Source organism: Bubalus kerabau, chromosome 23 (genome assembly GCF_029407905.1).
Source record: "Bubalus kerabau isolate K-KA32 ecotype Philippines breed swamp buffalo chromosome 23, PCC_UOA_SB_1v2, whole genome shotgun sequence".
Classification (NCBI taxonomy): Eukaryota; Metazoa; Chordata; class Mammalia; order Artiodactyla; family Bovidae; genus Bubalus; species Bubalus kerabau.
In genome coordinates, this window is record NC_073646.1 from 4,437,582 (window position 1) to 4,446,771 (window position 9,190).

Genomic DNA, 9,190 nt, shown 5'->3' on the forward strand with positions numbered 1-9,190 from the left:
ACTGTCTTATCGACCCTGAATTGCCTTTGCATCTTTTAAAAAAAATCAACTGACTATATATGTGGACACCTTGGTGGCCCAGTACTTAGAACTCTACACTTTCATTTCTTCTTTTCCCAGACTTCCATTTCGAGGGGCACAAGTTATATTGCTGGTAAGGGAACTAGGATCTCACATGTCAAACAACTTAATTGACGATATATGTGAGAATCTATTTCCGGACTATGTCCTGTTCCATTCCATATGTCACATATATCACATTCCATATGTGTCTGTCCCTTCACTAATCAAGATTATCAGGAGAAATATCAATAACCTCAGATATGCAGATGACACTACCCTTATGGCAGAAAGTGAAGAGGAACTAAAAAGCCTCTTGATGAAAGTGATAGAGTGAAAAAGTTGGCTTAAAGCTCAACATTCAGAAAACTAAGATCATGGCATCTGGTCCCATCACTTCATGGGAAATAGATGGGGAAACAGTGGAAATGGTATCAGACTTTATTTTTGGGGGCTCCAAAATCACTGCAGATGGTGCTTGCAGCCAGGAAATTAAAAGACACTTACTCCTTGGAAGGAAAGTTATGACCAACCTAGATAGCATATTGAAAAGCAGAGATATTACTTTGCCAGCAAAGGTCCGTCTAGTCAAGGCTATGGTTTTTCCAGTGGTCATGTATGGATGTGAGAGTTGGACTGTGAAGAAAGCTGAGTGCCGAAGAATTGATGCTTTTGAACTGTGATGTTGGAGAAGACTCTTGAGAGTCCCTTGGACTGCAAGGAGATCCAACCAGTCCATTCTGAAGGAGATCAGCCCTGGGATTTCTTTGGAAGGGATGATGCTGAAGCTGAAACTCCAATACTTTGGCCACCTAATGCGAAGAGCTGACTCATTGGAAAAGACCCTGATGCTGGGAGGGATTGGGGGCAGGAGGAGAAGGGGACGACAGAGGATGAGATGGCTGGATGGCATCAGCGACTCGAAGGACATGAGTTTGAGTGAACTCCGGGAGTTGGTGATGGACAGGGAGGCCTGGCGTGCTGTGATTCATGGGGTCACAGGGAGTTGGACACGACTGAGCGATTGAACTGAACTGAACTGAATACCTCACTATCTTGATCACCGTGGCTTCCTAATAAATCTTGAAAATAGGTAGTATGAATCCTCCAACTTTGATATTCTTTTTTAAAGTCATTTTAACTGTTCTACATGAATTTGGAAATCAGCCTATCAATTGTTTTTTAAAAGTCTTCTTGAAGTTTAATTGAATTATGATGAATCTGTAGATCAGTCTGAAGAGAACTGATGAGGTATCAGTTGCAATGGGTTATTTTGTGTGTCAACCTGACTAGGTCATGACACCCAGTTGCTGGTCAAAAACAGTGTAAATATTGCTGTGCAAGTGTTTTTCAGATGTGCTTAACATTTAAATCTGCAGTCTTGGACTTCCCACTTCCCTGGTGGTCCAATGGTTAAGAATCTGCCTGTCAAGGCAGGGGACATGGGTTCGATCCTCAGTCTGGGGAACATTCTACATGCCAAGGGGCAACTAAGCCCATGCCCCACAGCTACTGAGCCCACATGCCCTAGAGCCTGTGTTCCGCAACTAGAGAAGCCACTTCAATGAGAAGCCCGCTCACTGCAACTAGAGAGTTTCCCCCACTCACTGCAAGTAGAGAAAGCCCGCACACAGCAATGAACACCCAACACAGCCAAAAATAAATACTTTAAAAATAATTAAACCCCAGCCAGAGTCAAGTAGATCATCCTCTCTAATGCGGGTGGGTCTAACCCAATCAGTTGATGGCTTTAAGCGGCAAGACTGAGGTCCTGCCATGGGGAGGGAGTTCTGCTTCCAGACTGCGATGTCCACACACCTGACTTCCAGCTGCTGCCTCCCCCTTGGATTTCTGATTTTCTGGCCTCCTCTGTAAACACAGATCCCATTGACTGTTTCTCAGCAGACCCCGACTGACACACCAACATTAAGTCTTCCAACCAGTGTTCATGGCTGGGGAGCTGAGAGAGGGCCTCCTTGTGAGGAAGGGGGCCTCATTCGGTCACAGGAGAGAAAAGGACATCTGAACCAAGGAGGCACCCGCTCCACAGGGGGCTTCGAGGGATGGGAGGCGAACGTCACCACCTCACAGAGGACCCCAAGGCTCTGGGCTGAAGGGACTTGTTCAGGGTCACCAACTAGGAACAGAGCTGCTGGGCTTGAGCCCGGATCTGTCCGCCTCACAAACCTGATGCTTCTCCCATCAACCAAGTGAACAGCATCCATGGTGGGGAGAAAGGAGTTAGCACATCAGGGAAGAGGGTGGAGGGCAGGGCGGGGATGTGGGAAACAGACAGAGGGTCAGAGAAACCACAGGAACCCAAGCCAGGAAGACAGGAAGGGTGAGCCCAGCTCCGCTTAAAGGGTTGACTGCATCTGATTTAAAGATGTCCTGTTTGTGGTCAAACAGGTCCTTGTACACCCAGCCAACAACGCACCACAGCCAAAAGGTGAAAAAAGCCCAAGTATCCATCAGCAGATGAATGAATAAATTGAATGTGGTCCAGACATACAATGGGATATTATTCAGTCATTTAAAAAAAAGGAAGAAATACTAAGGTATGCTACAACATGTGGCTAAACCTTGAAAATGCTATGCAAAGTGAAACAAAAGTCACAAAGGACAGCATGTTACTTTGCTAGGATTGCCGTAACAAAATAGCACAGACTGGGGGCTTAAACAAGTTTATTTTCTTACGGCTCTGGGAGCTGAAAGTCCAAGATCAAGGTGTCAGCAGATTTCATTTCTTCTAGAGTAGCCCTCATCAATAGGACCTTCCCATTTACCTCAGGAGTTAGAGACTGTCTTCCTTGGAAGGACCCACATTCCCACCATCCTCCCTACAATAACCCTCACAGAGACCCCTGTTTGAATACCTCCAGTGACAGAGAGTACTACCACAGAGTACTGACTCTGCTGTTCTGCATGCCAGGTGAGGCCCACAGCCAGCCACATGCTCCAGACCTCCTCCCCACTGCCATCCCACCTCCTCGCAGGAAGCCAGGGACACGCACCATGAGGTCCCCGGAGAATGGAGACCGCCCCTCCCCTCATCTCAAACAAGCAGACCCCACTAATCCTCAGTGCCTGTCCACTCCAGACAATTTCTTCTCCCTACAAGGGAACAGGCTGCTATCAATTCTTTTTCCCCGTTTTCAGAGCATCCTCTCTATCTGCCTCAGATAGGCGAGAGGCAATGTGAGAGGGACGACTAATCTTTGGAATGTGTGCAGCACTCGCACGCAGGCTTCTCCAATCGCTGTGCGGTTTCCTCTTGAACTTGATCCTGAGGCTGCCATGGAGACACGCCGCACCCGCGGGAACCTGTGACCTAGGCCCCCTAATTCAGGAAACCCTGCAGCTGTCACTCCTAGCTCCTTTTCAACACCAGGGGTGTGGTGAGGGGGACAGCCGGTTCAGGGAGCTCATTCCTTCCTACGGCTGCCGGATTCAGGGCCCATCCTGCCCCCCAGCCCCCAGTCTTACCCCCCTCCTCTCAGCCAGCACGTGCTCGCGTCAATCAACACCAAAATCTGCAACTCAGCAGGGCAAGAGGAGAGAGGGGACCAAGGCAGGGGACGCCACTGACCCCACGCCCCAGCCCAGGACTTGCAGGGCAAGGGAGGGTACGCGGAACTCCAGACGGAGGGGGAAAGACAAAGGCGACAAGGACGGCGGCCTGCAGGAGAGCACAGAGAGGCAGCTGGATGAAGAAGGGATTGTGGAATGGGTCCAGGAGGGGCAGGGGCAGGCAGGGGAGAGCCAGAGACAAATCTGGGGCTAAGAACAACTTGGCCGGCCAGCCCCAAGAGGTGGCTGGAGGATTTGCACGGGCTTTATGTACTGGTCTGAGGCCAGTTAACCAACTGCTAAGGAGGCCAAGGTCACAGGGAGTCCCCTCCCTCTTTCTGCTAGATAGCCCTTCAACATCTCACAGAACTAGGGGGGGCAAATGTTCTGCTGCCACACACCCCCAAATCAGGGCACAAGCAGCGTTTATCATAACCCACCCTGTGCCAGAAAAGCATACAAATGGCTCCCAAATATCCATAAAGTACACCAAGAAAACAAGAATGGGAAGTAATAGGAGATGAAAACCACACAAAGACAGGCACACGAAATGGAGCCATGTGTAAGGCTGATACAAAAGCAAGCGGCAGTGCATACGTAAACCCTCACGTGTGTGTAACTTGATCACTTGCCAATTCAGTATCCTTAAAATAAGAACAAACCAACTGTTCCAGAGAAGTGAAATTATTTCTGCTGCTGAGACTCGACAGGAATTTCTTCTGAGGATCTTCACAAAGAGGACATGGTGCAATGTCACGATCCTTGAGATCAGAGCAGACATACATTTCCCATAAGATTTAATCCCTAACAAAGACCTTAAAATAGGGTGGGGGAGGCCAGTAGGAACCAAGAATGCCTAGTCCCCTCCCAAAGAAACCACCACAAAAGAGGGTCCATGGCACAGGCTTACGATGCCCCTTCACCGTCACTCTGGTGACAGAATCCATAGGCTGGCACAATCTATTTGGGGGACAGTCTCTACTAGAATATATTCACAATGGTCATAAGTTAGAAACACCCTAAGTGTCCATTGTTAAATGACTGGCTAAACAAATTGTGGTATATTCATACAATGCAGTATTCTTAGAAATAAAAAAGAACAAACTGCTGCTGCTACTGCTAAGTCACTTCAGTTGTGTCTGACTCTGTGCGACCCCAGAGACGGCAGCCCACCAGGCTTCCCCGTCCCTGGATTCTCCAGGCAAGAACACTGGAGTGGGTTGCCATTTCCTTCTCCAATGCATGAAAGTGAAAAGGGAAAGTGAAGTCGCTCATTCGTGTCCGACCCTCAGCGACCCCATGGACTGCAGCCTACCAGGCTCCTCCATCCGTGGGATTTTCCAGGCAAGAGTACCGGAGTGGGGTGCTATTGCCTTCTCCCAGAACAAACTGCTAATATACACAAAATCAAATATGAATCTCAGAGAATTATATTGAGAAGCCAGACAGAAAGCGTATATATACTGTACGATTTGTATGACAATATAAAATAAGCAAAACTAGGGACTTCCCTGATGGTCTAGTGATTAAGAATTCATGCTTCCCCTGCAAGGGGCAAGGGATCGATCCCTGGTCAAGGAGCTAAGATGCCACATGCCCAAAGATGTGGCCAAAAATATAAAAAATAGAACTGCTGTGAGATTCTACTCTACACCTACCAAATTGATTGGAAAAAAACCCTGAAAAATATAGTGATCTGACAATATAATATCAAGTAGTGGTGAGGATGCAGAGCAACTCCAGTTCTCAAAATCGCTGTTGCAAAATGGTACAGAGCAACTGTACACACACGTACGTAACTGAACCCATGCAAAACTGTAAACTCTGAATAAGTCCTGTGGCCTGCACCAACAACACTCACCTGGTTTCCATGGGGTACATTAGGTAGGCAAGATGTTAGCACTGGGGGAGGCACGGTGCAGGTGGCCTCCTGTACATTTCTGTAACTACTTCCAACAATTTTTTGTTTGTTTAAGAAACAAACCACTTGAAGTCTTGGTAAGATGATGGCTATATGGGTGTACATTCAGTCTGTGAAAATTCATAGAGCTAAACGCTTCATTACAAGCCCTCTAAGTGTACGTAATACAGTACTTCAATACAAAAGTTTATAAGAAAGGTTTTGTTGAACTTCGCATTGGTCATGTCTCTCCTAGACTCCTTTCCTTTACAAAAAATACAGTCCAAGCTTCTTCTTTTCAGGTCAAGTGGCATGACCTGAAAGTCCTCTACAATCCAGTTCCTACATTATCTCCACTTCTTCCTCCTCCCAGGCCAGTGTCTGCTGTGCCCTTTGGACACCATGCCCTTTCTGAACCCTAGGCCTGGCTCCTGAGTGCCCAGATCCACGGCCTTCCCCACAAAGGTGTGGCCAGAGCAAGATGCACACAGTTCAGTTCAGTTCAGTTCAGTCGCTCAGTCGTGTCCGACTCTTCACGACCCCATGGACTGCAGCATGCCAGGCCTCCCTGTCCATCATCAACTCCCAGAATTTACTCAAATTCATGTCCGTTGAGTCAGTGATGCCATCCAACCATCTTACCCTCTGTCGTCCCCTTCAATCTTTCGCAGCTTTTCAAATGAGTCAGTTCTTTACATCAGGTGGCCAAAGTATTGCACACAGGGCTCCCAGATTCAGCAGGAAGAATGAGCTATTTCATGTGTAGTTTGTAAACAAGAGGGAAGTGGGTAGGGCACAACCTTTGAAAGAATGATGGACACGAGGTAAACTGATTAGAACCAAATGGGTCCAAGATGGCAGACAGGTCAACTTCAACTAGACCTTCATCCTCAGTAACAGCTCAGCAAGCTAAGTGACTCACCAGAAGCTCCAAGACAGTTCCAAGAACATCAAAGACCAAAAAGTGGGTGGTGGTCCAATTCCTGGAAATCTCCACCTCTTCCCCAAAATTGTTGGAATAACTGTCTCACTCATTAGCCTATGAATTACCCAGTCCTTAAGAGCTAACTACCACATTTCGGGGCTGCACTTGCGTTCTTCCATGGTCCACTCGGTGGCATGAGTTTCTCCTGAAACTGCTCCTTCCTTCTGAAATGGCCCACATACTGTGGAGCGTTTCTCTTTAAATAAATCTACTTCTTACCTACCACTCTGTCTCTCACTGAATTCTTTCTGTGACGAGACATCAAGAGCTTGAGCTTCATTCGGTCCTGAAACCAGATGTATGATCTCACAAGACAGTGAGTTTTGGCCACCTTCGAGTCCCAGCCATCTGGGTTTAACTTCCAAGCTGGGCTTTGGCAGGGTCCACACGGGTTCAAGTCCCAATTTGAGGTGAATGGTTTCAGTTTCTTACATTCACTACCTGTGAGGAAATAACATCTCAAACATTGTGGGTTAAAAGGAAACAAGTTATTAACTCTACGGTCATTTGTTCCTTTTCTGACTGCGACATCGTTAAGTCACTGGATCGGCGGGCGCTCCAAACTTCTGCGGCGAAGGAGCCACCACACGCCCCAGCGGGCACAGCAGAAAGCCTGCGAGCGCCTCCGTGCGGAGGACACGCGGGAAACGCACGTTTGCCGCGTCTGCGTGCGGAGCGTGCGTGGGAGGGCACGGGGCGGGGTCGGGCCAGAGCCAGAGAAGCGTGCTATCGGGAGCGCGCGAGATGGCCTGAGGCACCAAAGAGCATGCGCACCGAGGGGCGGGGCGGGGCGAGTCCGGGAAGGGGCGGGGCCGCGGCCGCGCCCCCGATTCCCGCCGCCAGCTCGTGAGACCGCCTACGGTCGCTGGGCTCCCAAGGACAGGTCTTGGGTATTCCCTTGACTCCGCCCCCGAGCTCCGCCTCTGGCCTATAGGAACTGAGTAGTCCCGCAGACACCGGAAGGAGGCGGAGCCTCTGCCCTTGCTTGCCAGACATCCTGGTTCCACAGCGCCCTCTATTGACCCTTTTAGGCGCTGCCTGCAACCCGTAGGACGCGTCTTGCACCTGGCTAAAAGGGGTCGCTCTGCTGGTCTTGGGAAGTGGTGTTCCCGCCCAGATCCTAACTAAGCCCCTTCCCTCAAACACGCGTTTAATTTATGTAAATACACCTAGATACACCCCCCAAAAGAGAGAAACCTACAGTGATAATGCTAAGTGAAAGAATCCAGATTCAAAAAGCTAAATATGTAATGTCATATACTATAAATGAGTATATTTATAGCATGACATTTTAGATAAGACAAAACTACATAGGAATCATAGGAATAGAGTCTTGGTTGCCAGGAGCTGGGTGGATCACAAAAGGACAGGGGGAAACATGGGGATGAAGAAACTAATTTCTATTTTGATTATGGTGATGGTAACACAACTATATACATTTGTCAAAACTCCCACAACCAAAATCAAAAAAGTGAATTTTTACCTAAGATAAATTATACTTTAATTTCTTTAAATACTAAAAAACAAAAAGTAGATTGGTGGTTGTCAGGGGATCAGAGAAGAGAGGAATGGGGAGAGATTGATTAATGGATCATTTTAAAACGAGAAATGTTTTGAAACTAGATAGAGGTGATGGGTGCACAGAATAGTAATGTAGTAAATGCTGACTCATTGAAAAGACCCTAATGCTGGGAAAGATTGATGGCAGCAGGAGAAGAGGGTAACAGAGGATGGGATGGTTGGATGGCCTCACTGACTCAATGGACATGAGCTGGAGCAAACTCCAGGAGATAGTAAAGGACAGTGAGGCCTGGAGTGCTGCAGTTCATGGGATCTCAAGGAGGCAGACATGACTTAGTGACTGAACAACAACAAAATGTCATTGAACTGTTCACTTTTAAATGCTTAATTTTAAAATCTGTTAATTTCACTTAAAACAAAAAAGTATTAAAAGTTAAAAAAAATACAGGCCCCTGCCTTCCTTTCTATCCAACAAATTCACATCTAGAAGCATTCAATGTGGGGTGAGGTGTGAATCCACTATTCTGCTCTGACCTCAGTCCCCACATACCTGTCACATACCTGAGGAAAAGCAGGTCAAGAGTGAGATGTTATTAAGCCATTTCTGGTCATACAGGATTAAGAAATTTAACCTTGAGCCCTTATGATTCCCAACTTTCAGAAGAGAAAACTGAGTCTCAAAGATCAAGAGATGTGGCCGAGGTGAAACTGATCAACACCAGACTGATTCCAGGACCTGAGCTCTTAAACACTGCACCTTACTGCAGTGCTCCCTTCCCTTCTGTAGATGAGGATCCTGTGGTTCAGAGACGTTACACAAGCCAGGGAAGTGGCAATCGGGAGCCCTGAACATCCTGGGTCCTTTCTCTAGCAGATAGGAACTATTGGCTTAGCTGTTCATTCTCTCCTGTCTCCCAACCAGGAGAAACTGGGAACTGCTCACCTCAATCCCAACACCATCTCCCATCTTTGCAGAATCCCCAGAGTAAAGCCAGGGAATCTCAGGACCCTGATTTCTCATCATAACACCACAATAATAAGTTGGGGGAGTAATCACGCTCATCCACATCCAGTCCCCTTCCAGCAGGCCCAAACAGTACCCCCAGGGAGCTTTCACCAGCCCCTCAGGACAGCACACACCCAGGAGACAGAGA